A 24,740-nucleotide genomic window follows, 5' to 3' on the forward strand; every position below is an offset into this window, starting at 1 on the left:
TAATACCCCAAAATGAAAAAAGGTCACCACTAAATAGGGTCTATTGAATGCTACCTTGGAGATAAGGATACTAGGTCAGAAAAGGAGGAGAGAAGGGATGCTATATGTAAAACTTCAGAGGAGACGATGAATTGTCTCCACCTCAGAAAGACGTCTTAGAAGAGATCAGAAAGGAATTTAAAAATCAAATGGAAAAAGTGGGAAAAGAAATGCAAGAGAAAATTAACATCATACAACAAAAAATGACAGAAGAAAAATTGGAAAAAGGCAAAAAGAAAATAATTCTGTCAAAATTACAGTTGAACTTCTAGGAAAGATGGCAAAGAGAAGACAGGCACTCTGATAAGTGCTCCTATTTTCCCCTCAGAAACAAAATGAAAGAAACCTCTTAAAATAAATTCAATGAGAAAACCCAGAAAGAGAAGCTAGAAGAAGAGCACCTACCAAGGAGGTCTGTCTCAGAGGACCATGAGTGAACTGGGAGATGACAGCAGAGGGTCAGCATGGGCACCAGCTGTGGAAAGTCAGAGAGCCAGCCTCAGCTGTAGAGACTTTGCTGAGTGGCGGGTGCAAGATCCAAGTTTAGCTGTAGGAGTCATTGGTGGGGGGGCGGAGCTATAGGAGGGTAAGTTTCAGCACAGAGTTTCAGAGCATGCCTGGAGAACAATCATCTGTGCTAGGACATGAGCTCCATATTTTCAGTGGAGCCCTTTGCCCAGAACAAACAACAAACAACCCCCCCCAACCCCTTAGGCTAAGGCATGGTCAACAGAGTTCACTCAATGGAAAGAGATTAATTCCCTCCCCCAAGGCCAAGCCCAGTGCTCAAGGTTAACTCAGACTGCAGCTGAGGGCCCCCAAAACTCTAGAGAAAGCAACCAGAACTCCCTACTGGCAGGCCCTTGGAACTACTAAGCCAAATGAACAAAGTCTCTAGGATTTTCAAAAGCAAACCTCTGAGAGCCAGCACCCCACCCCAACACAAGATCCTAGAAATATGGAGAAAGGCCAGAGAAAAGGGGACCCATGGAGAAATACTTAGAAGTAACAGATTCTAACCCAGAGAGTTCTAGCACTGATGAGGACAATAGGAATTGGTCTCCAGCCCAGAAAGACTTCCTTGAAGAAATCAGGAAGGAGTTTAAAAATCAATTGGAAAAATTGGGAAAAGAAACTCAAGAGAAAATTAACACATTTCAAGAAAAAATTAACATCTCGCATCAAGAAAACAAGTCCTTGGAAAATATAATTGAACAAATCCAAAATGAGAAAAATTCTCTCAGAACTGCAATTGTGAAAATGCAAAAAGAAAATGATTCTCTCAAAACTACATAGGGGCAAATGGAAAACACCTTCAAAAATAGAATTGACCAACTGGAAAAGGAGTGGCAAAAGATAAATGAAGGGGTGGCTAGGTGGTGCAGTGGATAAAGCACCAGCCCTGGAATCAGGAGTACCTGGGTTCAAATCTGGTCTCAGAAACTTAATAATTACCTAGCTGTGTGGCCTTGGGCAAGCCACTTAACCCCATTTGCCTTGCAAAAAATCTAAAAAAAAAAGATAAATGAAGAAAAAATTTTCTTCTCTAAAAAAAAAAGAATGGAATCGGTAGAAACTAACGACTTCATGAGACAAGATTGTGGTAAAGAAAACCAAAAGATAGAAAAAGATAGAGAAAATGTAAAATAACTCATCAGCAAATCCACTGAACCAGAGAACCAGATCAAGAAGGAAAATCCTGAGAATTATAGGCCTTCATGAAAACATTGAAGAGGGGAAAAAAAAAGCCTGGACTTAATATTACAGGATTTAATGATGGAAAATTGCCCTGATATCATGCAACCAGAGGGCAAAATAGTTATTAAAAGAATACATCCATCCCCTCCTGAAGGAGATCCTAAAATGAAAACATGAAGGAATGTGATGGCCAAATTCCAGAACTATCAGATAAAAGAGAAAGTCCTGCAAGGAGCCAGAAAGAAAAAAATATTAAATAACCAAGGAGCCACAGTAAGAATTAGGCAGGACTTGGCTGCATCAACATCAAGGGATTGAAGGGCTTGGAAAGTGTTATTCTGAAGCTCAAGGGAGCTGGGAATGCAACCAAGAATCCACTACCCAGCAAACCTGAGCCTTCTCCACTGGGGGAAAAAGATGGACATTTAATGAAATTGGAGAATTCAAACATTTCATGATGAAAAGGCCAGAGCTAATTAGAAAATCATGACATCAAACAGGAGGCTCATGAGGCACATGAAAAGGTAAAAAAAAAAAAAACCCTGCTATCTAGTAAGATGAAACTGGCTATATCCCACCTGGGAGAAGGATTCCCATATCTCTGGAGAATTGTAACTTTATTATAGAGTTGCTTAGCCAGAAGCAATGGACACTCATAACTTTTCTGTGACTCAGATAGTATAAGTTAAAAACAATACCTCCTTTAAAAGGAGATGGGAAGTCCCATTACATCAAGAGGTACAAAAGACCTATTGTAATTGAGGGGAAGAAGGAAGGAGATGTGAACCACCTCAATCTTCATCTCATCAGACTTGGCTTAAAGTTAATTTAGACACACTCAGTTAAGAAACTTACCTTGCAAGCATTAAAAGGGAAAAAATGGAGGGGGGGGAGAGCAAGAGGAGAAAAAGGGGAACTAACAAAAGGAAGGGGAAAAGGGAATGGGGAAAGCAAGGGGAGGGGAGGGTTGATATGAGAGGGCAAACAAACTGAAGGTGTCGATAATAAGAAAGAAAACACTGGGGAATATAGATAAAGGGAAAGAGGGGGAAAATAAAAATAGAAGGAAGATATCATGGAGGGCAATAAAGAGTTAGTAATTATATCTTTGAATGTGAATGGGATGGACTCTCCCTTAAATGAAAACAAATAACCAAGTGGATTAAAAGCCAGAATCCTACAATATGCTGTTTACAAGAAACTCATTTGAAGCAGAGAGATACATATAGAGTAAAGGTAAAAGGTTGGAGCAAAATGTAATTTGCTTCAGCTGAAGTCAAAAAAGCAGGGGTAGCAATCTTTCTCTCAGACAAAGCAGCTTCAAAAATAGATAGCATTAAAAGAGTTAAGGAAGGAAACTATATCCTCCTAAAAGATATCATAGACAATAAAGTAATTTCAATGTATGCGCCCAATGCTACAGCATCTAAATTCTTAGAGGAGAAGTTGAAAGAGTTACAGGAAGACACAGACAACAAAACTCTAATAGTAGGAGACCTGAAACTCCTGCTCCCTCAGATTTAGATAAATCAAATCATAAAATAAACCAGAAGGAAGTAAAGGAGGTAAATAGATTGTTAGAAAACCTAGATATGATATACTTATGGAGGAAACTGAATGGGGCTAGAAAGGAAAATACTTTCTTTTCTGCAGTACATGGCACTTACACAAAAATTGACCATGCACTGGGACATAAAAACCTAATGATCAATTGCAGAAAGGCAGAAATAGTGAATACATCTTTCTCAGATCATAATGCAAAAAAAATCATATGCAATATTGGGCCAGGGAGATATAGACCCAGAATGATTGGAAACTAAATAACTTGATTTTAAAGAGGGAGTGGTTCAAGCAACAAATTATAGAAAGAATTAGTTATTTCATCCTAGAAAATGACAATAATGAAATAACATACCAAAACCTATGAGATATACTCAAGGCAGCTGTCAGAAGATATATTATATCTTTGAATGCTTACATAAATAAATTAGAGAAAGAAGAAATGAATAAACTAAATATGCAGCTTAAAAAATTAGAGAAAGAACAAATTAAAACCCCCTAATTAAATAGCAAATTAGAAATTCTAAAAGCTAAATGAGAAATTAATAAAATTGAAAACAGGAAAACTATTGAAATAATAAATAAAGCCAAGAGCTGGTTTTATGATAACAAAACAATAAAATTGATAAAACTCTGGTCAATTTGAAAAGACAGAAGAAAACCAAATTGCTAGTATCATAAATCAAGAAGGTGAACTCACCACCAATGAGGAAGAAATTAAAGTAATAATTCAGAATTATTTTGTGCAACTTTGTGCCAATAAATTTGACAATCTAAGTGAAATGCGTGAATATTTACAAAAATATAAACTGCCCAGATTACATGAACTGGAAATTAAAAACTTAAATAACCCTAAGTCCGCAAAAGAAATTCAACAAACTATTATTGAACGCCCTAAGAAAAAATCTCTAGGGCCAGATGGATTCACAAGTGAATTTTATCAAACATGTAAGGAAGAATTGGTTCCAATTTTCTATAAACTCTTTGGAAAAATAGGTGAAGACGGAACTCTACCAATATGGTGTTGATACCTAAACCAGGAACAGTTAAAATTTAGAAAGAAAATTATAGATCTCTCTCTCTCTCTCTCCCTGTTGAAGATAGATGAAAAAATCTTAAATAAAATCTTAGCAAAATGATTACAAGTTATCACTAAGATAATACATTGTGATCAAGTAGGATTTATCCCAGGAATTCAGAGTTGTTTCAATATTAGGAAAACTGTAAGTCTAATTAATCATATCAATAACATACCAATCAGTAATCATATGATCATATCAATAGATGCTGGAAAAGCTTTGGATAAAATACAGCACCCATTCCCACTAAAAACAGTATAGAGTGTAGGAATAAATGTATTTTTCTTCAGAATAATAAGCAGTATCTATCTGAAAACATCAACAACTATTATATTCGATGGGAATAGGCTCAAGGCATTCCCAATAAGATCAAGGGTGAAACATGAATGCTTATTATCACCACTACTATTCAATATTGTATTAGAAATATTAGCTTCAGTAATAAGGGAAGAACAAGAAATTGAAGGAATTGGAATTGGGAAGGAAGAGACAAAACTCTCACTCTTTGCAGATGACATGACCTAGAAAATACCAAAGAAATCATCTAAAAACCTACTAGAAATAATTAGCAAATTTAGCAAAGTAGCAGAATATAAAATAAACGCTCATAAATCCTCTACATTTCTATAAATGACTAGCAAGAAACAGCAGAAAGAAGTAGAAGGAGAAATCCCATTCAAAGGAACCTCAGACAGTGTAAAATGTCTGGGAGTCTCCTTGCCAAGGCAAACTCAAAAACTTTTTGAAAACAATTACAAAATATTTGTAACACAAATAAAATCAGATTTAAATAACTGGGCAAACATCAAGTGTTTGTGGATAGGTCAAGCTAATATAATAAAAATGAGAATTCTACTAAACCTAAACTACTTGTTTAGTGCCCTACCAATCAAAATTCCAAAAAATTACTTTAATGAATTAGAAAGAGTTGTAAGTAAATTCATATGGAGAAATAAAAAATCAAGAATTTCCCATGGATTCAGTGAAAAAAGTGCAAAAGAAGGTGGCTTATCCTTACCAGTTCTAAAATTATGTTATAATTCATCAGTCATCAAAACTGTCTGGCATTGGCTAAGAAATTGAGTTGGTGGAACAGTGGAATAGACTAGGAAATGATTATAGTAATCTGCTGTTTGATAAACCCAAAGTGCCCAATTATTTGGATAAAAACTCTCTCTCTCATATCTAAATTATACAGGGAACTGAGTCAAATTTTCAAAAAAAAAGTTATTCCCCTGTTGACAAATGGTCAAAGGATATGCAAAGGCAATTTACAGTTAAGAAAATCAAAGCAATCCATAGTCATGGGGGAAAAAATGCTCTAAATCATTACTTATTAGAGAAATGCAATTTAAAGCATCTCTGAGATACCACCTCACACCTCTCAGACTGGTCAATATGACAAGAAAGGACAATGATCAGTGTTGGAAGGGATGTGGAAAACCTGGGACACTAATACATTGTTGGTGGAGCTGTGAACTCATCCAACCTTTCTGGGAGAACAATTTGGAATTATGACCAAAGGGCAACAAAAATGTGCATTCCCTTTGATCTAGCAATGCCACTTCTAGGCCTATACCCTAAAGAGATTATGAAAAAGGGGGAAAAACATCACTTATAAAAAATATTCATAGCAGCCCTGTTTGTAGTGCCAAAGAACTGGAAATTAAGTGAATTTCCTTCAATTTGGGAATGGCTTAACAACTGTGATATATGTATGTCATGGAACACTATCATTTTATTAGAAACCAGGATGGATGGGAGTTCAGGGAAGCCTGGAATTATTTGCATGAACTGATGCTGAGTGAGATAAGCACAACCTAAAAATCATTATATACCCTAACAGCAACATGGGGGTGATGATCAACCTTGAGGGCCTTGCTCATTCCAACAGTGCAACAACCAGCAACAATTTTTGGCTGTCTGCAATGGGGAATAACATCTGTATCCAGAGAAGGAATTGTGGGGTTTGAACAAAGACCAAAGACTATTACCTTCAAAAAAAGTTATTATGCAATTTTTCTATCTCATACTTTATTTTTATTCGTTAAGAATATGATTTCTCTTTCATCACACTCAACTGAGATCAATGTATGCCATGGAAACAATGTAAAAACTAAAAGAATGCCTTCTGTGGGGGTTGTGGGCAAGAAAGTAAGAATGGGAGAAAATGTACAAGTTACATAAATCAAATCTTTCTTAAAAATAAAGTTGTTAATTATTTCTAGTAAAAAAAACACATTCGAGCAAATGGAATAAATATAACAATACATTTAAATATAGAATTGATTAGGGGCAGCTAGGTGGAGCAGTGGCCAGTGCACCAGCCCTGAAGTTGGGAGGACCCAAGTTCAAAATGGCCTGAAACACTTAATAATTACTTAGCTGAGTGACCTTGGCTAAGTCACTTAACTCTATTGTGTTGCCAAAACCAAAGAAATAGAATTGACCAAATGAAAAAGGAGATGCAAAAGCTAAAAAAGCTAAAATGGAGAAAATACCACCTTGAAAAACAGATTAGGAATAGTGGAAGCTACTGACTTCATGGGACACCAAGAATCTGTTAATCAAAATCAAAAAAGGTGATAAAAAATAGAAGAAGATATAAAATACTTTACTGGTAAAATAACAGGCCTGCAAAATGGATACAATTTAAGAATAACAGGATTACTTGAAAGTCTTGTTCAAACAAAGAGCCTGAATCAATTCTTCAGGATATAGTTCAGGATATAAAATCATTGAAAGAATCCCTTGTTCCCCTTAAGAATCCCAAAATGAATACATGAAGGGATACTGTAGCCAAATTCCAGAATTATCAGATAATGGAGAAAACCCTGTAAGTAGTCAGAAAGAAGCAATTCAAATACCATGAAGCCACAGTCAGGATTACACAGGACCTAACTGCATTAACATTAAAAGATCAAAGTATCTGAATATAATATTCCATATATCAAGAGAACTTGAATTTTGACCAAGAACAATTACTCAGGAAAACACAGACTTTTCTATCAGTAGAAAATATGAACATTTATTAAAATAGTTGACTTTCAAAATTTCCTGGTAAAAAGATGAGAGCTAAACAGAATATTCCATCTTCAAACAGGAGATACAAGACATATATGTAAAGGTAAATTGGGGAAACATTTGGTCTTCAATAAGATTAAACTGGTGAAGAAGATTCTTATAACACTTGAGAATTGTAACTTTATCAGAGGGAATATACTTTGGTTGAAGGTGTGGTCATAAATGGACTAGTGAAATAGAGGGAAAGAGAGGAGATCAGAAGCACATGAATTTAATTCTCATTGAATTTGGCATACACACAAATTGAGCTTATGAATTTGTCTTAACTTTCAAGTATTAGGAGGGGAAAGGGGGGGAAGTGAAGGAGAGACTGATAGAAGGAAGGCAAGGAAGAATGAGAAAAAGGAAAGGAGAAAGAAAAGGGAGTGTGGTGGATGGAGGGCAGTAGAAGCAAAACAAAGGGAAGGAGATGAAATGAAATGAAATGAAAGGAGGGAGAAAATACAAATAGAGAATATGTGCTTTGGAGGGTCATAAAAAGTTAGTAATTATAACTGAATGTGAATGGGATGAAGTCTCCTATAAAATGGAAGGGGATTCAGTGCCATGACAATCAAACTACCAAATAATTATTTTACTGATCAAAAAAAAATAACAAAATTCTTATGGAACAAAAAAACTTCAATGATATCAGGATAAATGATGAAAGAAATGTAAAGAAAGATCTAGCTCTCCCAGATCTAAAACTATACTATAAAGTGACAGTCATCAAAACTGGTACTGGTTAAGAAATAGAGTAATGAATCAGTGGATTAGGATAGGAGGACCTCAAAATGCCTCTCTCATAATTAGATAAATCTAATAATAAAATGAACAAGAAGAATTTGAGCATGTGAAGAATGTTAGAAAATTTAGATATGATAGACCTCTGGAGAAATTTGAAAGGGGACTCAGAAAGGAATATATCTTTTTTTTCCCCTGTGGTACATGGCATCTTCTCAAAAACTGACCATGAATTAGGGCATTAAAAACCTAATAATACAAAACAGAAAGGCAGAAAAAGAATTGAATTCTTTTGAGATCATGTTGCAATAACAATCACATGCAATAGGGGTGGCTAGGTGGTGCAGTGGATAGAGCACCGGCCCCAGAGTCAAGAGCACCTGAATTCAAATCTGATCTTAAACACTTAATAATTACCTAACTGTGTGGCCTTGGGCAAGCCACTTAACCCTATTTGCCTTTCCGAAAAAAAATATCACATGCAATAAAGGACTATGGAGGGATAGACTTAATGGAAACTAAATAACTTAATTTGAAAAAAATTAATGAATCAAACAACAAATCATAGAAAGAATTAGTGATTTGATCCAAGACAAGGACAATACTGAGGCAGCACACCATAACTTATGGGATACAGTTGAAGCAATTATCAGTGGAAATATTACAACTCTAAATGCTTACATGAATAAAATAGAGAAAGAGGAGATCAATGAACTGTATGCCACTAAAAAAGTTAGAGAAAGACCAAAATAAAATCCTCTATGAAAGGCCAGATCAGAAATGCTGGACATCAAAGGTGAAATTAATAAAATTAAAAGCAAGAAAACTATTGAATTAATAAATAAATAAAACTTAGAGTTGGTTTTAAGAAAAATATCAGCAGCATTGATTTTATTAGTACAAAAAGTTTTCAATTTAATATAGTCAAAATCATCCATTTTGCAACTTATACTGGACTCCATTTCATACTTGTTTATAAATTTCTCTCCTTTCTGTAGAACTGACAGATTATTTCTTGGTCCATTAATTTATCCATGATGTAACCCTTTATGTCTAAATTCTATATCCATTTTGACCTTATTTTGGTATAGGTTTGTGAGATATGAGTCTATGCCTAGTTTTTGCCATAATATGTTTGTCAGACTATTTTCTAGATGTCCCCACAATTTTTGTCACATAGTGAGTTCTTTTGCCAGAAGCTAATGTCTTTGGATTTGTCAAACAGTGGAATACTATGGTCATTTACTATTGTTTCTTTTGAACCTAATGTCATGGCATCACCATCCTGATATCATGGTCTTTTTTCAAGAACAAAGGACAAAGGTGGCTAGGTGGCATAGTGGATAAAGCACCAGCCCTGCAGTCAGGAGTACCTGGGTTCAAATCCAGCTTCAGACACTTAGAAATTAGCTAGCTGTGTGGCCTTGGGCAAGCCACTTAACTCCATTTGCCTTGCAAAAACCTAAAAAAGAAAAAAAGAAAAAAAAAATAACAAAGGACAAATGATAACCAATCTATGTGGGTAATAGGATTAGGGCACTACTGGGCAGTTTGGCAACACAGCTCTCTTTGTTCACAGCTATGCAGGAAACCAGGGAAAGTGTGGGAATTGTGAGTATTGGCAGGACAAAAGATAAGCTACAAGAATTGCTAGTGATAAGGAAGATGAAAAAGAACTCATGTCCATGGCTAATCTTCTCATAGAATTGCTTTAAGTGCATTCACTTGTTAATTATTATTTTTACACAGCAAATTCAGATTCTAATCATCCTATATTATTTGAGGGTAGGCACTATTTGTGTTTGTATTTCCAGTATTTTTCACATAATAGGCATATAATAAATGGTCATTTGTTGACTGATATCCTATATTATTCTTTTGATTACCCAAAGAAATAAATTTGCTTCTGAGAAATATTTATCTATAGTCTATGAATTAAAAAATGTATAATTGTTAAAATTTGGAATTTGATAAAATGCTTCTAAACCAAAATATTTTATCTTTATATGCTCTCTTTCATCTTTCCCTAATTACTTTTATTATATTTTGACCTGTGAAGTTAATTATTTAACTATTTTAAATTCCTCTCTGTTTCTGTTTATAAGTTCTTCAAAGTTATTAAAGAACTTATTAAATATTTTTAAATGAACTATGAATATTTGTATAAGAGGAAAATGAACTAATAATTACTTATTAATTAATTCAGTTCTATTCATTTTGCTATCAAGTTTAATTTTTTCATTGCATTTCATTCTGCATTGTTCTCATGATTTTGACTTCTATTTTGAAAGTTAGGTGCTGAAAATATTAATTATTATTGTTTTTCTATCAAGATCCTTTGTAGTTTGGGTAACTTCTCTAAAACTTAAGGATGAAATTATGACATTTGACATATGTGTATATTATGCATATGTATTTAATATTAACATTGTACATGATTCCTTTGATCATGATAGAATTGTTATGCTTATTTCTTTTTTGGTTTGTTTAGTTTTTGCAAGGCAATGGGGTGAAGTAACCTGCCTAAGTCACAAAGCTCAGTAATTTTTGTCTAAATCTGGATTTGAACTCAGGTTCTTCTGACTGCAGGGCTGGAGCTCTGTCCACTGTGTGCTGCCTAGCTGCCCCATATGCTTAAGTTTTAATTATTTTTAATTTGAATTCATCTGTGTGCAGTTTCTTGAATTGCTATTTCTGTATTTCTGGAGCTTATGTTTAACATATATATATATATATATATATATATATATATATATATATATATATATATTGTTCTCAATATTTCATTTAAATCTTATAAAAATCAGAAAACTTCTAGATATATAAATCCAGCTCTAGAATCTTTTCTGACAACCATTCTCAAATACTGTCAATGATCTGTCTCTTTATGAATATTATATTAACATCTTAAACTTAACATACCTAAAGCAGAACTTTTTATCTCCCCCCACTCCTTATCTCCTCAATCAACCTTTATTACTAAATTTCCTACTTCTATCTAGGACACCAAAATTCTTCACTTAGAATCACATGCTTGAAGTTATCTTTGATGCATTATTGTTCTTCATCATTTAAATACAATCAGTTATAAAAGGTTTTCCTCTCCCCTAAGTTGTTGTGCTACCTTAATCCAACTTTCATTATCCCTTGTTTGGACTGTTGTAATAACTATTTCTAATCACTCCCATGGAGACAAAGAAAATTTTATAATGATTAAGAATGAGAAATTTAAGAATGCCTATGAATTGGTGCATGGTTCATTAAGCAATAGCAAATTAATGTGATGGGCTACTATTATTCTGTAAAAGGTCATAAAGGGCTGGACTTTAGAAAAGCAAGGAAATACTTTCAAGAATTAATATTAAGTGAAGTGAGCAGAACCAAGAGAATTTAGTTCACATTAACAAAAACATGAGGGTATCAAATATGATGACCTCAGCTCCTCTTAGTAGTTCAGTGATCAAGGACAATTCTAAAAGACCTGTTATGGAAAATGCCATTCCCATGCAGAGGAAATACTACAAATTATGAATAAAGAGAAAAGAATAGTATATTCACTTTTTTTAAAAAAATTCTTTTATTTTTTCTTTTTTGCTCAAGTTCTTTTCTCCCTTAGTTCTAATTTCTCTTTCACAACATGTATGTAGTTGAAAAAAGAAAATACAATAAAAACTAGCCCCCTTGTAAAGATATGATACCTTAAATGAATTTTTCTTTCTTTCTCTCTCTTTTCCTTCATTCATTTATTTTTCCAGTTTTATGTAAAGATAGACTTTAAAATTCATTCTTGTAAATATTTACATCTCAATTTTCTCCCTTCCCAAAGATGGAAAGTAATCTAATATAGGTTACACTTGCCTTATCATGTTACCCACATTTCCATTTTAGTCATGCTGTGAAAGAAGAATCAGAAATAAAATGAAAAACAACAAAAAAAACCAAATGAGAAAAAAAGTGAAAATGTTATGCTTTTATTTGCATTCATACTTCATCATTCTTTCTCTGCAGATGGATATCATTTCCCATCAAAAATCTTTTAGCATTTTTTTATCCTTGTTTACTGATGGAAAGTGCTGAATTGAATATGATAAGAGAGAAATCATATCCTTAAAGAACAAAAATAAATTATAAGAGATAACAAAATTATATAATAACTTTTTTTCTTTAAATTAAAGGTAATATTCTTTGCTCGTTTTTCAAACTCCACAATCCTTTCTCTGGATACAAATGGTATTCTCCACTGCAGAAATCCCCAAATTGTGCCTGATTGTTGCAGTCATGGAATGAGCAAGTCCATTAAGGTTGATCATCACCCCACCATGTTGCTGTTAGGGTGCACAGTGTTCTTCTGGTACTGCTCATCTAACTCAGCATCAGTTCATGCAGATCTTTCCAGGCTTTCCTGAATTCCTACACCTTTTGATATCTAATGGAACAATAGTGTTCCATCACATACATATACCACAGTTTGTTAAGTCATTCCCCAGTTGAAGGACATTCATTTAATTTCTAATTCTTTGCCTCCATAAACAGGGATATTATGAATATTTTTGTACAAATGATGTTTTTACCCTTTTTTGTAATCTCTTCAGGGTATGGACCCTGTAGTGGTATTGCTGGATCAAAGGGTATGCACATTTTTTTGCCCTTTAGGTATAATTCCAAAATGCTCTCCAGAAAGGTTGGATGAACAATGTATTAGTTCCCCTGTCCACCTTCTCTCTTTCTTACTCTAGATATCTATACCCCATTGAGTATATATGCTGTTTCCTCTCCTAGCCACCTCTGATAAGAGCAAAGATTCCCTCATTCCTCCTTGCCTTCCCCCTTCCATATCATTGCAATAGCTCATTGTAATAAAGAAGTCTTATTATATGAAATATCTTAGCCTATTTCTCTGCTCCTTTTTCTTTCTCTGATTACATTTCCCTTTTATCTATTGACTCCATTTTTACACCACAATATATCTTCAAATTCAGCTTTCTCCTGTGCTTCATCTATAAAAGCTCCTTCTACCTGCTCTTTTAAATGAGAAGGTTCATATGAGTATTATCAGTAACATTTTTCTATACAGGAATTCATGTAGTTCATCATCATTAAGTCCCTCATATTTTCCCCTTCTCCTCCACTCTCTATGCTTCACCTGAGTCCTGTATTTGAAGATCAAACATTCTGTTCAGCTCTGGCCATTCCAACAGGAACATTTGAAATTCCCCCTGGTTCATTGAAAGTCCATCTTTTTCCCTGGAAGAGGATTTTCAGTTTTGCTGGATAGTTGATTCTCAGTTGCATTCTAAGCTATTTTGCCTTCCAGAATATTATATTCCAAGCCCTATGAGCTTTTAATGTAGTTGCTGCTAAATCCTGTATGATGCTGACTGCAGCTCCACAATATTTGAGTTGTGTCCTTCTGGCTACTTGTAATATTTTCTCTTTGACTTGGGAGTTCTGGAACTTGGCTATAATATTCCTGGGGGTTGGTTTTTTTGGGATCTCTTTCTCAGGGTGATCAGTGGATTCTCTCAATTTCGTTTTTGCCCTCTGCTTCTAGGATATCAGGGCAATTTTCGTGTAGTAATTCTTTGAAAATGTTGTCAAGGCTCTTTTCCTGATCATGACCTTCAGGTATTCCAATAATTTTTAAATTATCTTTCCTGAATCTGTTTTCCTTATCAATTGTTTTTTCAATGCAATGTTTCACATTTTCTTCTAAGTTTTCATTGTTTTGATTTTGAAGTATTGTGTTCTGATTTCTCATAAAATCAGCACCCTCCCCCAGTTCCATTCTTTGTCTGAAGGATTTGTTTTCCTCAGAGAGCTTGCTTAGCTCTTTTTCCATCTGGCTAGTTCTGCTTTTTAAAGCATTCTTCTCCTCAATAACTTTTTGAACTGTTTTATCCATTTGACCTATGCTGGTTTTTAACATGTTATTTTCTTCAGTATTTTTTTTTTTGGATCCCCTTGACTAAGCTGCTGACTTCATTTTCATGTTTTTCCTGCATCTCTCTCATTTCTTTGTCCATTTTTTCTTCTATCTCCCTCACTTGATTTTCAAAGTCTTTTTTTCATCTCTGTCATAGCCTGAGCCCATTTTCTCTTTTTCTTAGAGTATTTAGATGCAGGAGCTTGTACTTCCTCATCTTCAGATTGAGTGTTTTGGTCCTTCTTGGGATCACAGGCAAAGTATTCCTCTTTTTTCTCTGCTTACTCATTTCTCCAGTCTGTGCCTGGTTTGGGGATGCTTCCTGAGCTTTTGATTATTATTGGGACACCCCCCACAAGGATCTCAGTGTGTGAGGCTCTGTCTTTGCTCCTGGTCTATGAATGAGCATAAGCGCTCTCCTCTGTCATGGGGCTGAGATGGGAGGAACCTGATGTTCTGTGGGGGCCAAGAGTGTGATCAGGATCTGAATGTGGTCAGAAACCCAGCGTCCTGTTCCAGGGACAGAGGACAGAGCTTGGAAGTCTCTCTCCACTCCCCTCCCTAGGCCCAGCACTCATGCCTTGGGGGCTCCTGCTTATCTGCTCTGCCTGCTTCCAATTCCTGAATCTGGGCTGTCACTGCCATGCTGCTCGCTTTGTGCCCCGAGGGCTGGGCTTTACGTGTTCACTCTGGCAGAGGTAGCCCTGCTGTTCCCCCAGTTGTGCCTGGTGCTCCCCAGAGTGTAAATCAGGAAACTGCCCTTGCTGCCATGAGCCATGGCTCCCAGCACCTTGGGGCTGCCTCTGGGAGGCTGAAGTTCCTTCACTCTGGGAGGCTGCCCCTCTAACCCCATGGAATGAAGCCTTTCCACTCTTTTCCAGGTTACCTTGTGTTGAAGAACTGCCTCACTGCATCCCTCTGTGGATTCTGTCTCTCGAAAATTTAGTTAGAGCACTTATTTTATAAGTTTTGAGCCAGAGCACCTAAGAAACAATCCTCTCCTGTTGTCATCTTGCCTCTGCCCCTCAACAGTTTTTATCCCAGTAGCTGGACTCTGGGTTTATTAAATAGCAGGTTACTATAATCATTTCTTGCTATTGCAACTAGTGTATTCTGCTGATTCACTACTCTGTTTCCTAGCCAATACCAGACAGTTTTGATGACTGACGCTTTATAATTTTGTTTTGCATCTGGTAGGGTTAAGACATCTTCTTTTGCACTTTTTTTCATTAATTATTCTCAAATTTTCATTTCTCATATGAATTTACTTATAACTTTTTCTAAATCATTAAAGAATTTTTTTGTAATTTTTGTTGGTAGGTCACTAAATAAGTAGTTTAAATTAGGTAGAATTGTCATTTTTATTTTATTAGCTCAGTCTATGCATGAACAGTTGATATTTGGCAATTATTTAATTCTGATTTTATTTGTGTGGGAAATGCTTTGTAATTGTTTTGAAAAAGTTTCTGAGTTTGCCTTGGCAGGTAGACTCTCAGGTATTTTATATTGTTTAAGGTTATTTGAATGGGATTTCTCTTTCTAGCTCTTTCTGCTGCATCTTGCTAGTCATATATATATAGAAATATTGAGGTTTTATGAGGATGTATTTTATATCCTGCAACTTTACTAAAGTTGCTAATTGATTCCAGTAGTTTTTAGATATTTTTTCAGGATTCTATAGGTATACTATCATATCTTCTGCAAAGAGTGAGAGTTTTGTTTCTTCCTTCCCAATTCTAATTTTTTCTATTTCTTTTTCTTTTCTTATTGTTGAAACTAACATTTTAAATACAATATTGAATACTAGTGGTTTCTTTCCACCAACTTGTTTTATCCCTGTTCTTATTGCGAATGCCTTTAGCTTATCCCCATTGCATTTACTGTTTATTGATATTTTCAGATAGAAACTGTTTATCATTCTAAGAAACAGTGTTAATTTTATCTTATGTTTCTTCTTCCAATTTTTCCATTTGATTTTTAAACTCCTACCTGATCTCTTCTAATCAATCTTTCTGGGCTGGAAACCAATTCATATTCTCCTCTGAAGATGAAGTCTTCTGTGAGTTAGTATCCTTGGCTTCAAGGTAACATTCAGTGCAACCCATTTGGCACTGGCCTTTCTTCATTTTGGGCCCTTTGTGATGGGGGAGGGGCTGAATCACAGACCTTTGTTGTTGAGACCCCTATGTTCTTTGCACACTGGGTTTAGTAATTCCAATGGGCTGGTCAGTAGGGATGCAAGGCTTTCTCTAGAGTGTTTGTGACTGATTACTGGCCCACTCCCGAGGCCTGATGGGATTGAGAGTATGGCAGGATCTGGATTATCCTTGAACAATGTGGGCTGGTCCCTTGGGCTTTATAATAAATCTATTTAATCCTCAATCAACACTGGGTGAGATCTATGGACCACATCTAAGCCTGGTGTGAACTTGACCAGAAGTTCAGGTTTATCTAATTCTAAGAGAAAGAGAAGTTGAGTTCCCATACAAGTATAGTTTTGCTGTACCTTTTTATCTTATAACTCACTTAGCTTCTCTAAGAATTTGGATATCATACCACTTGTTGCATATATATAATATTGATTTTACTTCATTGCCTGTGAATTCTTTTTGTAAAATATTGTTGCCTTCCTTATCTCTTATTTATGTCTATTTTTGCTTTTGCTTTATCTAAGATCAGGATTTCTATCCCTGTTTGTTTTTCCTTTTTCATTTTGCTAAAGAATACTATATTATATTCTGCCTTTTTACCATTACTTTGAATGTAAATCTCACTTCAAATATGTTGTAATTGTAGAAATCTATTTTTTATTAATGTACTCTGTTATCCTCTTTGATTTTTATGGGAGAGTTCATCTCATTTACATTCACAGCTATGTTTTTAACTCTGCATTTCCCTCAATCATATTTCTCCCCATTTATACATATCCTTCTCCTTTCACCTTATGCCTCATCATCATTATTTTGCTGTTGATTACCACCTCCTTCAATCTACCTTCCCTTCTCTCAGTCACACTTTTGTTTTTATTTTACCTTTCTCCTCCTATTTCCCTGTAGGGCAAGACCAATTTCTAAAACTAGTTGGGACTATACATTATTCCTTCATTGAGCCAGATTAATTGAGACTAAGATTCAATCTGTGTTCATCCCATTCTCTCTTTACCTTTACTATGATACATCCATTGTTCCTCTTCATGTGATGTGAATAGCCTATTCTGATTCCCTCTTCTCCCAGTATAATTGTTTTTTCATGTCATAATTGTTTTTTTTAATATGGTGATATCAAAATCAACTACATAGAAGATTTCAACAATCATTTTTTCAAGGTTTGAGATTTACATTTTTCTCCTTTCCGCTCTCCCTTCTCTCTTCATTCCCCTGAAAGAAATCAATCTAACATAGACCATACAGAGATCCATGTTAGTTATATTATGAAGAAAGAATCAAATCAAAATGGAGAAAAACACAAGAGAGATAAAAAAGATAATACATAGCACAACTTTTATAAATTGAAAATGTGGGCAGCTAGGTGACACAGTGGATGGAGCACCAGCCCTGGAGTCATGAGGACCTGATCTCAAATCCCACCTCAGACACTTAATAATTACCTAGCTGTGTGACCTTGGACAAGTCACTTAACTCCATTGCCTTGCAAAAACCAGAGAATAATTACAGATAATAAATGCTGATCTGCATTTAAACACCACAGATTCTTCTCTGGATATTAATGAACACCCTTAGTCTTTTATAATTGTCTTTGATTATTGTATTACTGAAATGAACAAGTCCATCATAATTGATCATCATCCACTGATACTCTTGATATTCTTCTTGATATTGTTCTAATTCTGCTTACTTCACTGAGCATCAGTACTTACTAGTCTTTCCAGTCTGTTCGGAAATCCTGTCCCTCATGATTTCTTATAAAACAACAGTGTTCCATCATATTCATATAGCACAATTTGTTCAGTCATTATTGAGGGACATCCCCTCAATTTCCAATTCTCCACATCACATAAAGGGCTGCTATGAATTTTCTTGTATTTGTGGACTTTTTTAACCCTTTTTTCATGATCTCTTTAGGATACAGACCTCATAGTGCTCCATTGACCCCTGAATATAATTACAAATTGCTCTCCAGAAAAAAAAACAACAGATAAGTCCACAACTCCACCAACAATGCATCAGTCATCTTAATTGTCCCACACTCCCTCCAACACAAATGATTTTCCTTTTTAGTCATATGAACAATAGGTGATACCCTATAGATTTTCTTACCTGTATTTCTCCAATCAATTATGATCTAGAGCATTTTCACACATGACCATAGAAAGACTTAATTTCTTCATCTAAAAACTACCTTCTCAGATCCCTTGACCATCCATCAGTTGGGGAAATAACTATTCTTCCTACAAACTTGACATATTTTTCTACATATATTTTGAAAATTCCCTTGTCAGAAATATCAGTTGTAAAAAATTGTTTCCCAACATATTGCCTTCTCTCAGTTCCTGTTCACATTGGCTCTCTCTGTGCATAAACTTTTCAGTTTAATGTAACCAGTTATCCATTTTGCTTTTTTATAATGTCCTCTGTCTATTTATCTGACAGGAAAACCACTCTGTTGTAATTGGCTTATGATATCACCTATTATGTATAAATCCTGCACCCATTTAGAGCTTATCTTGGTATGTAGAGTGAGATGTTGCTATAAGCTTAGTTTCTGACATGCTATCTTCAAGTTTTCTCTGGAATTTTTATCAAAGATTGAGTTCTTATCCTAGTAGCTGGAATCTTTGAGTTTATTAAACAGTAGATTACTATAATCATTTACTGCTGTTTCTTTGGCACCTTGTCTATTGTACTGCTCCTCCACTCTACTTCTTAGACAATGCCAAACAGTATAAATTTGAAAAAGCTAGGCCACCTTCCTTTGCATTTGTTTTATGAATTTCCTTGATAATCTCAATCTTTTTTCTCCATATGCATTTAATTACTATTTTTTCTAACCCATTAAAGTAATTTGGGGGGAGTATCTGATTGGTAGGGGACTGAATAATTTTATTTAGTTAGTATTGTCATTTTTATTATATTAGCTTGCCATACCCACAAACAATTGCCATATTGCCATTTCCCAAGTTGATTAGATGTGTTTGTTAGTGTGTGTGTGTGTGTGTGTTGTGTGTGTATGTGCGTGTGTGTTTGTGTGTAAAAAGGCTGTTTTATTTGTTTTCATATGGTTTCTGAGATTCCATAACATGTTGACTCCCAAGTTTTTTATGTTATCTACAGTTATTTTGAATGATATTTCTTTTTCTATCTCTCTTGTTGTGTGTCTTATTAATAATATATAGCAATTTTGATTACTTATGTGAGTTTATTTCAAATTCTGCAATTCTGCTAAAGTTGCTAATTGTTTCAAGTACATTTTTTTTATAATTTTCTTGGCTTCTCTAAGTGTACCATCAGATCATCTGCAAAGAATCAGAGTTTTGTTTCTCCATTAGCTATTCTAATTTCTTCAATTTCATTTTCTTCTCTTATTGCTATAGCTAAAATTTTTAATATAATATTGAATATTAGTATTCATAATGGGCATTCTTGTTTCACCCCAATCTTACAGGAGATATTTCTAACTTATCCCTCATTGTACATATTGTTTGTTGATGGTTTTGGAAAGATACTGTTTATTGTTTTAAGGAACATTCCATTTATTCCTATGCTCACTATTTTTAATAGGAATGAGTGCTGTTTATTGTCAAAACCTCTTTTAATATCTACTGAAATAATCATATGATTTCTGTCAGGTTTGTTATTGATATAGTCCATTATATTGATAGCTTTTCTAATACTCTACCAACCCTGCATTCTTGGCATAAATCCTGCTTGAGTATAGTGTATTATCCTAGTGATAACTTGCTGTAATTACTTTGTTAATGTTCGATTTAAAATTTTTATAGCCATATTCACTAGGGAAATTTGTCTATGATTTTCTTTTTTTGTTTTGACTCTTCCTGATTTGAGTAACAATATCATATTGGTGTCATAGAACACATTTGAGAGAATTCTTTCTTTACCTAATTTTTAAATAGTTTATATAGAATTGAAATTAATTATTCCTTGAATACTTGATAGAATTCACTTGTGTTTTCTTGTTGCAAAGTATTAATTGACTCTCCCAAATTTTTCAGTTGATTTTTAAATTCCTTCCTTATTTCTTCAAGGAAGTCTTTCTGTGCTGAAGACCAGATCTTATTCTCCTAAGAGGTTCTAGGTCTCTCTGAGTTAGGGTCTTTCCCTTCCAAGAATTTTTTCTATTGACCCACCTTTCCCCTGACCCTTTTTCATTTTGCTAAGTTGGGGAGGGGCTGCTTCACAGGGGCTTGGGATCCCGAGGCTTTACTCACTGTGTGCAATTTCTCCAGCTGGCCACCAGAAAGTGCTGGTTGCTTTCTCTAGAGTGTCTGTGACCTTGATTGAGGCTTTCTCCCTTAGCTTGAAGGGAGGGGTTGGAGCTATAGAAACATTTTGCCTTTAATCAATGCTGGGCTTTACCCTGGGGTGAGGTCATTCCCCTCCCTATTGTCAGCTGGGCTGGTTCCTCTGCTCACACACCTGTGCCTGAGGCAGAGGTAGTCTGTGATTGTTCCAGAAGAGGTGTCAGCTGCAATGGAGGCCTGGACTCAGAGTTCCTCAGACCTGAGGAGCCCAGGAATGGTGTTTGCAGTTCTCCTGCACAGGACTTCTCCCCCCAGCCCTGTTGGCAAGCTCCAGAGGGTCAGCATGCCTCTACTCCCTAGTTGATAGCTGATCCAGCAGGTCTGGCTCTTGGGTCCTCAGAATCCCCGGCTCCAATGAGCAGCTAATCTGGTTGATCAGGGCTGATCTGCCCTCTGTGCCCAGACTCACCTGCCCAAATTAGCCCAATGCTGCTGGGGGAGACAAATCCTGAGGTAGATGTTCTTTCTCCTATCTTTTCTTTCTGGGTTTTGTGGGTCAAATTTCTGTTAAGAGGTTTGTTTCATATGATAGATGGGGAAAGAACAGGAGACTTTAGAACTGTGCCTGTCTTCTCTCCGCCATCTTGGCCAGAAATCCTAGAATTCACTTGTGAATCCATCTATCCCAGGAGATTTTTTTTTAGGAAGTTCACTGATGGTTTGGTCAATTTAATTTTCAGAGATGGGGATATTAAAGATTTTAATTGCCTGTTCTTTTAATCTGGGCAGTTCCTGTTTTTGTAAATATTCATCCCTTTTAATTAGATTGTCAAATTTCCTGTTATTTGTTTGGGGAAAATAGCTCAAAATTATTGCTTTAAGCTCCTCCTCATTGGTAGTGAATTCAGATTTTTTCATTTTCAGTACTTGCAATTTGGTTTCCTTTTTTCTTTTTCTTAAATCAAATTAACCAAAGGCTATTCTATTTCACTTATTTTTTTCATAAAACAATTTCTTAGTTTTCTTTATTAGCTCAATAATTTTCTTACTTTAAATTTTATTAATTTCTCCTTTAGTTTTCAGAATTTCTAGTTTGGGGTATTTAATTGAGGATTTTTAATTTCTTCTTTCTCTAATGTTTTAGTTACATCACCAACTCATTGATCTCCTCTTTCTCATTCATGAAAACATTTTGAGATATAAAATTCCCCCTAATAACTGCTTTGAGAAGTTTTGGTATCTTTCCCCCTATTGTCATTGTCATTAATTATTTCTATGATTTCTTAGTTGATTCACTCATTCTTTAAAATTAGGTTATTCAGGTTCTAATTATTTTTAGATCTAGTTCTTCATGGTCCTTGATTACAAATTATTTTTATTGTGTCATGTTCTGACAATAATGCATTTAATATTTATACCTTTCTGCATTTTATTATGAGATTTTCATGTTCTAATAATGGCCAGTTTTTGTGTAGGTGTCATGTATCAGAGATAAAAAAGACATATTCCTTTCTTTCCTCATTCAATTTTCTCCAACAATCTCTCCAATCTATCTTTTCTAGTATACTAGTCATCTCCTTAAGTTTCTTCTTTTTACTTATAATTAGATTTAGCTAAGTCAGAGAAAGGAAGATTGAGGTCCCCCACCAATAAGATTTTGCTAAAATATGTCTTCCCATAACTCATTTATCTTTTCCTATAAGAATTTGGCTGACCTATCCCTTGGTGTATTTATGTTTGGAATTAAAATTACTTCTTTGTCTATGGTAACTTTTAGGAGGATGCAGTTTCGCTCCTAAATTCTTTTAATGAGATGTGTGCAATATAAGGATTTTTAACCCAGCATTTTTCACTTCAGCTAAAGCATAGTATATTCTGTTCCAGTCTTACACATTTACTTTGTGTATGTATCTGTTTCAAATGTGTTTCTTGTAAGCAGTATATTGTAGGATTCTGGCTTATACTTCACTCTGCTACCTGCTTTAATTTTATGTGGGAGTTCATCCCTTTCACATTCACAGATATTATTACTATTAACCTCCATGCTACTTCCATTCATTTATACTTTTTTAAAGCTCCCATCACCCTGACACTCTTCAGCAGTATTTTGTTTCTGAACACCACCTCCATCTATTAATATTAATACTATCTATCCCTCTTCTATCAGCCACCCTCCTTTTCTTTTCTTTTTCTTTTCCCCTTCTTCCTTTCCTCCCTTCTGTCAGTTCCTCCTCTCCCCACCCCTTTCTCCTCATAATATTTGAAGGGTAGGATAAATTTCTCAACACACTTGAGTGTATATGTTATACCCTCTTTGGATCAAATTTAGTGAGAATCAGATTCAAGAAATTCTCACCCCTTCTCCTCTTTCCTTCTGATGCAATAGGTCCTTTGCACATGCAATGCAAATTATCTCATTCTTTCCTTCCCCTTCCTCCCATCTAATTATATTACCTGCTCTTTGTTTAATCTTATTTTTAAATCATTCTATAAAAATCAATTCATGTCCAAACCTTCAGTCTAAGTATATTTCCTCTAATAGAGTTCCTACCCTCAAGAGCAATGAGAATCTTACTCTCAAGCAGGCATATAATCAGTTTAATCTTATGGAATAACATTATTTTTCTTTTCCCCTGTTTATCTTTCCATGTTTCTCTTGAGTCTCCTGTTTGAAGATCAAATGTGCTGTTCAGTCTGGTCTTTTCATCAAGCAGACTTGGAAGTCATAATATTTTATTAAATGTCCACATTTCCCCCTGGTATTTCAACTTTGTTGGGTAATTGAATCTTGGTTGTAATCCAATCTCTGATGCCATCAAGAATATTATATTCTGGGGTGGCTAGGTGGCACAGTGGATAAAGCACCGGCCTTGGAGTCAGGAGTACCTGGGTTCAAATCTGGTCACAGACACTTAATAATTACCTAGCTGTGTGGTCTTGGGCAAGCCACTTAAAAAAACAGTATCATATTCCAGGTCCTTTGATAATTTAATGATGATGCAGTCAGGTCTTGGTTAATCTTGATTGTAGCTCCTTTTTTTTTTAAATTGTTTCTTTTTTGACCACTTGCAGCATTCTCTTCTTGACCTGATAATTCTGGAATATGAATAGGGTATTTCTTGGGATCCCTTTCAGATATTGGTGGATTCTTTTGATGACCATTTTGCCCTCTGGTTCCAGGATATTAGGACAGTTCTCCTTGATGATTTTCTTTTTTTTTAAGTTTCTTTAATTTATTTATACATTATTAAAATGTTCTTGTTTAAGAATAAGCATTGGGGTGGCTAGGATAAAAATTTAAAACCTCATGAGAAATAAAAGTGAAAGAAAGAGAAAAAACTGTTTCAGTCTGTGTTCTGAAACCACCAGCTCTGTCTCAGGTGGATCACATTTTTTATCAAGTCCATCACAGAAGTTACTTTCATCTTTTTCCACAGTTGCTGCTGCTTATTTGTAATTCCCTCCAACCATTATACTCCACTACCATCTATTATATTTTCTCTCTCCCTTTCACTCTGTTGTTCTTCAAAATTGTGGGGCAGCCGAGTGACATAGTAGACAAAGCAAGAGCCCTGGGACCAAGAAGCACCAAGCATCTATATCCCACCCCAGAGAACCAGCTACCATCTAGGCCTGTGGTCCCAAACAGGCCACCCAATCCCACCACCTTGCAAAATGTAAGAAAGAAAATGTGCTACATATCCGACTTTCCTCTCCTATGATGTTCCCTCTCCTCAGCCCCCATTCCCCTCCCCCGCCACCCTTCTCTCTTTTTTCTTCTAGATGGCTATAGCCTATTGAGTGGGTATGTTGTTTCCTCTCTGAGCCATTTCTGATGAGAATAAAGGCTCCCTCATTCCTCCATTCCTTTCCCCCTTCCATACAATTGCAAAAGCTTCATGAAATATCTTTTACATAAAATATCTTAGCCCATTCTACCTCTCCTTTCTCTTACAGTACATTTACCTTTCACCCATTGACTCCATTTTTACAATATATTATATCTTCAAATTCAGCTCTATCCTGTGCCTCATCTATAAAAGCTACTTCTACCTACTCTATTAAATGAGAATGTTTGCATGAGTATTATCAGTATCATCTTTCCATGTAGGAATATATGCAGTTAATCATCATTAAGTCCCTCATGTTTTACCCTTCTTGTCCACTCTATGCTTCACCTGAGTCTTGTACTTGA

The 24,740-nt window shown here is 35.2% G+C and overlaps 1 pseudogene; it reads left to right on the forward strand.

Annotated features, from left to right (window-relative positions):
* Positions 1-468: 468 nt before the first annotated feature.
* The window catches only part of LOC141489255 (transgelin-2 pseudogene), a 41,690-nt pseudogene continuing 17,418 nt past the window's right edge, over positions 469-24,740 (forward strand).

The sequence above is a fragment of the Macrotis lagotis genome, chromosome 5 (assembly GCF_037893015.1).
Source record: "Macrotis lagotis isolate mMagLag1 chromosome 5, bilby.v1.9.chrom.fasta, whole genome shotgun sequence".
NCBI lineage: Eukaryota > Metazoa > Chordata > Mammalia > Peramelemorphia > Peramelidae > Macrotis > Macrotis lagotis.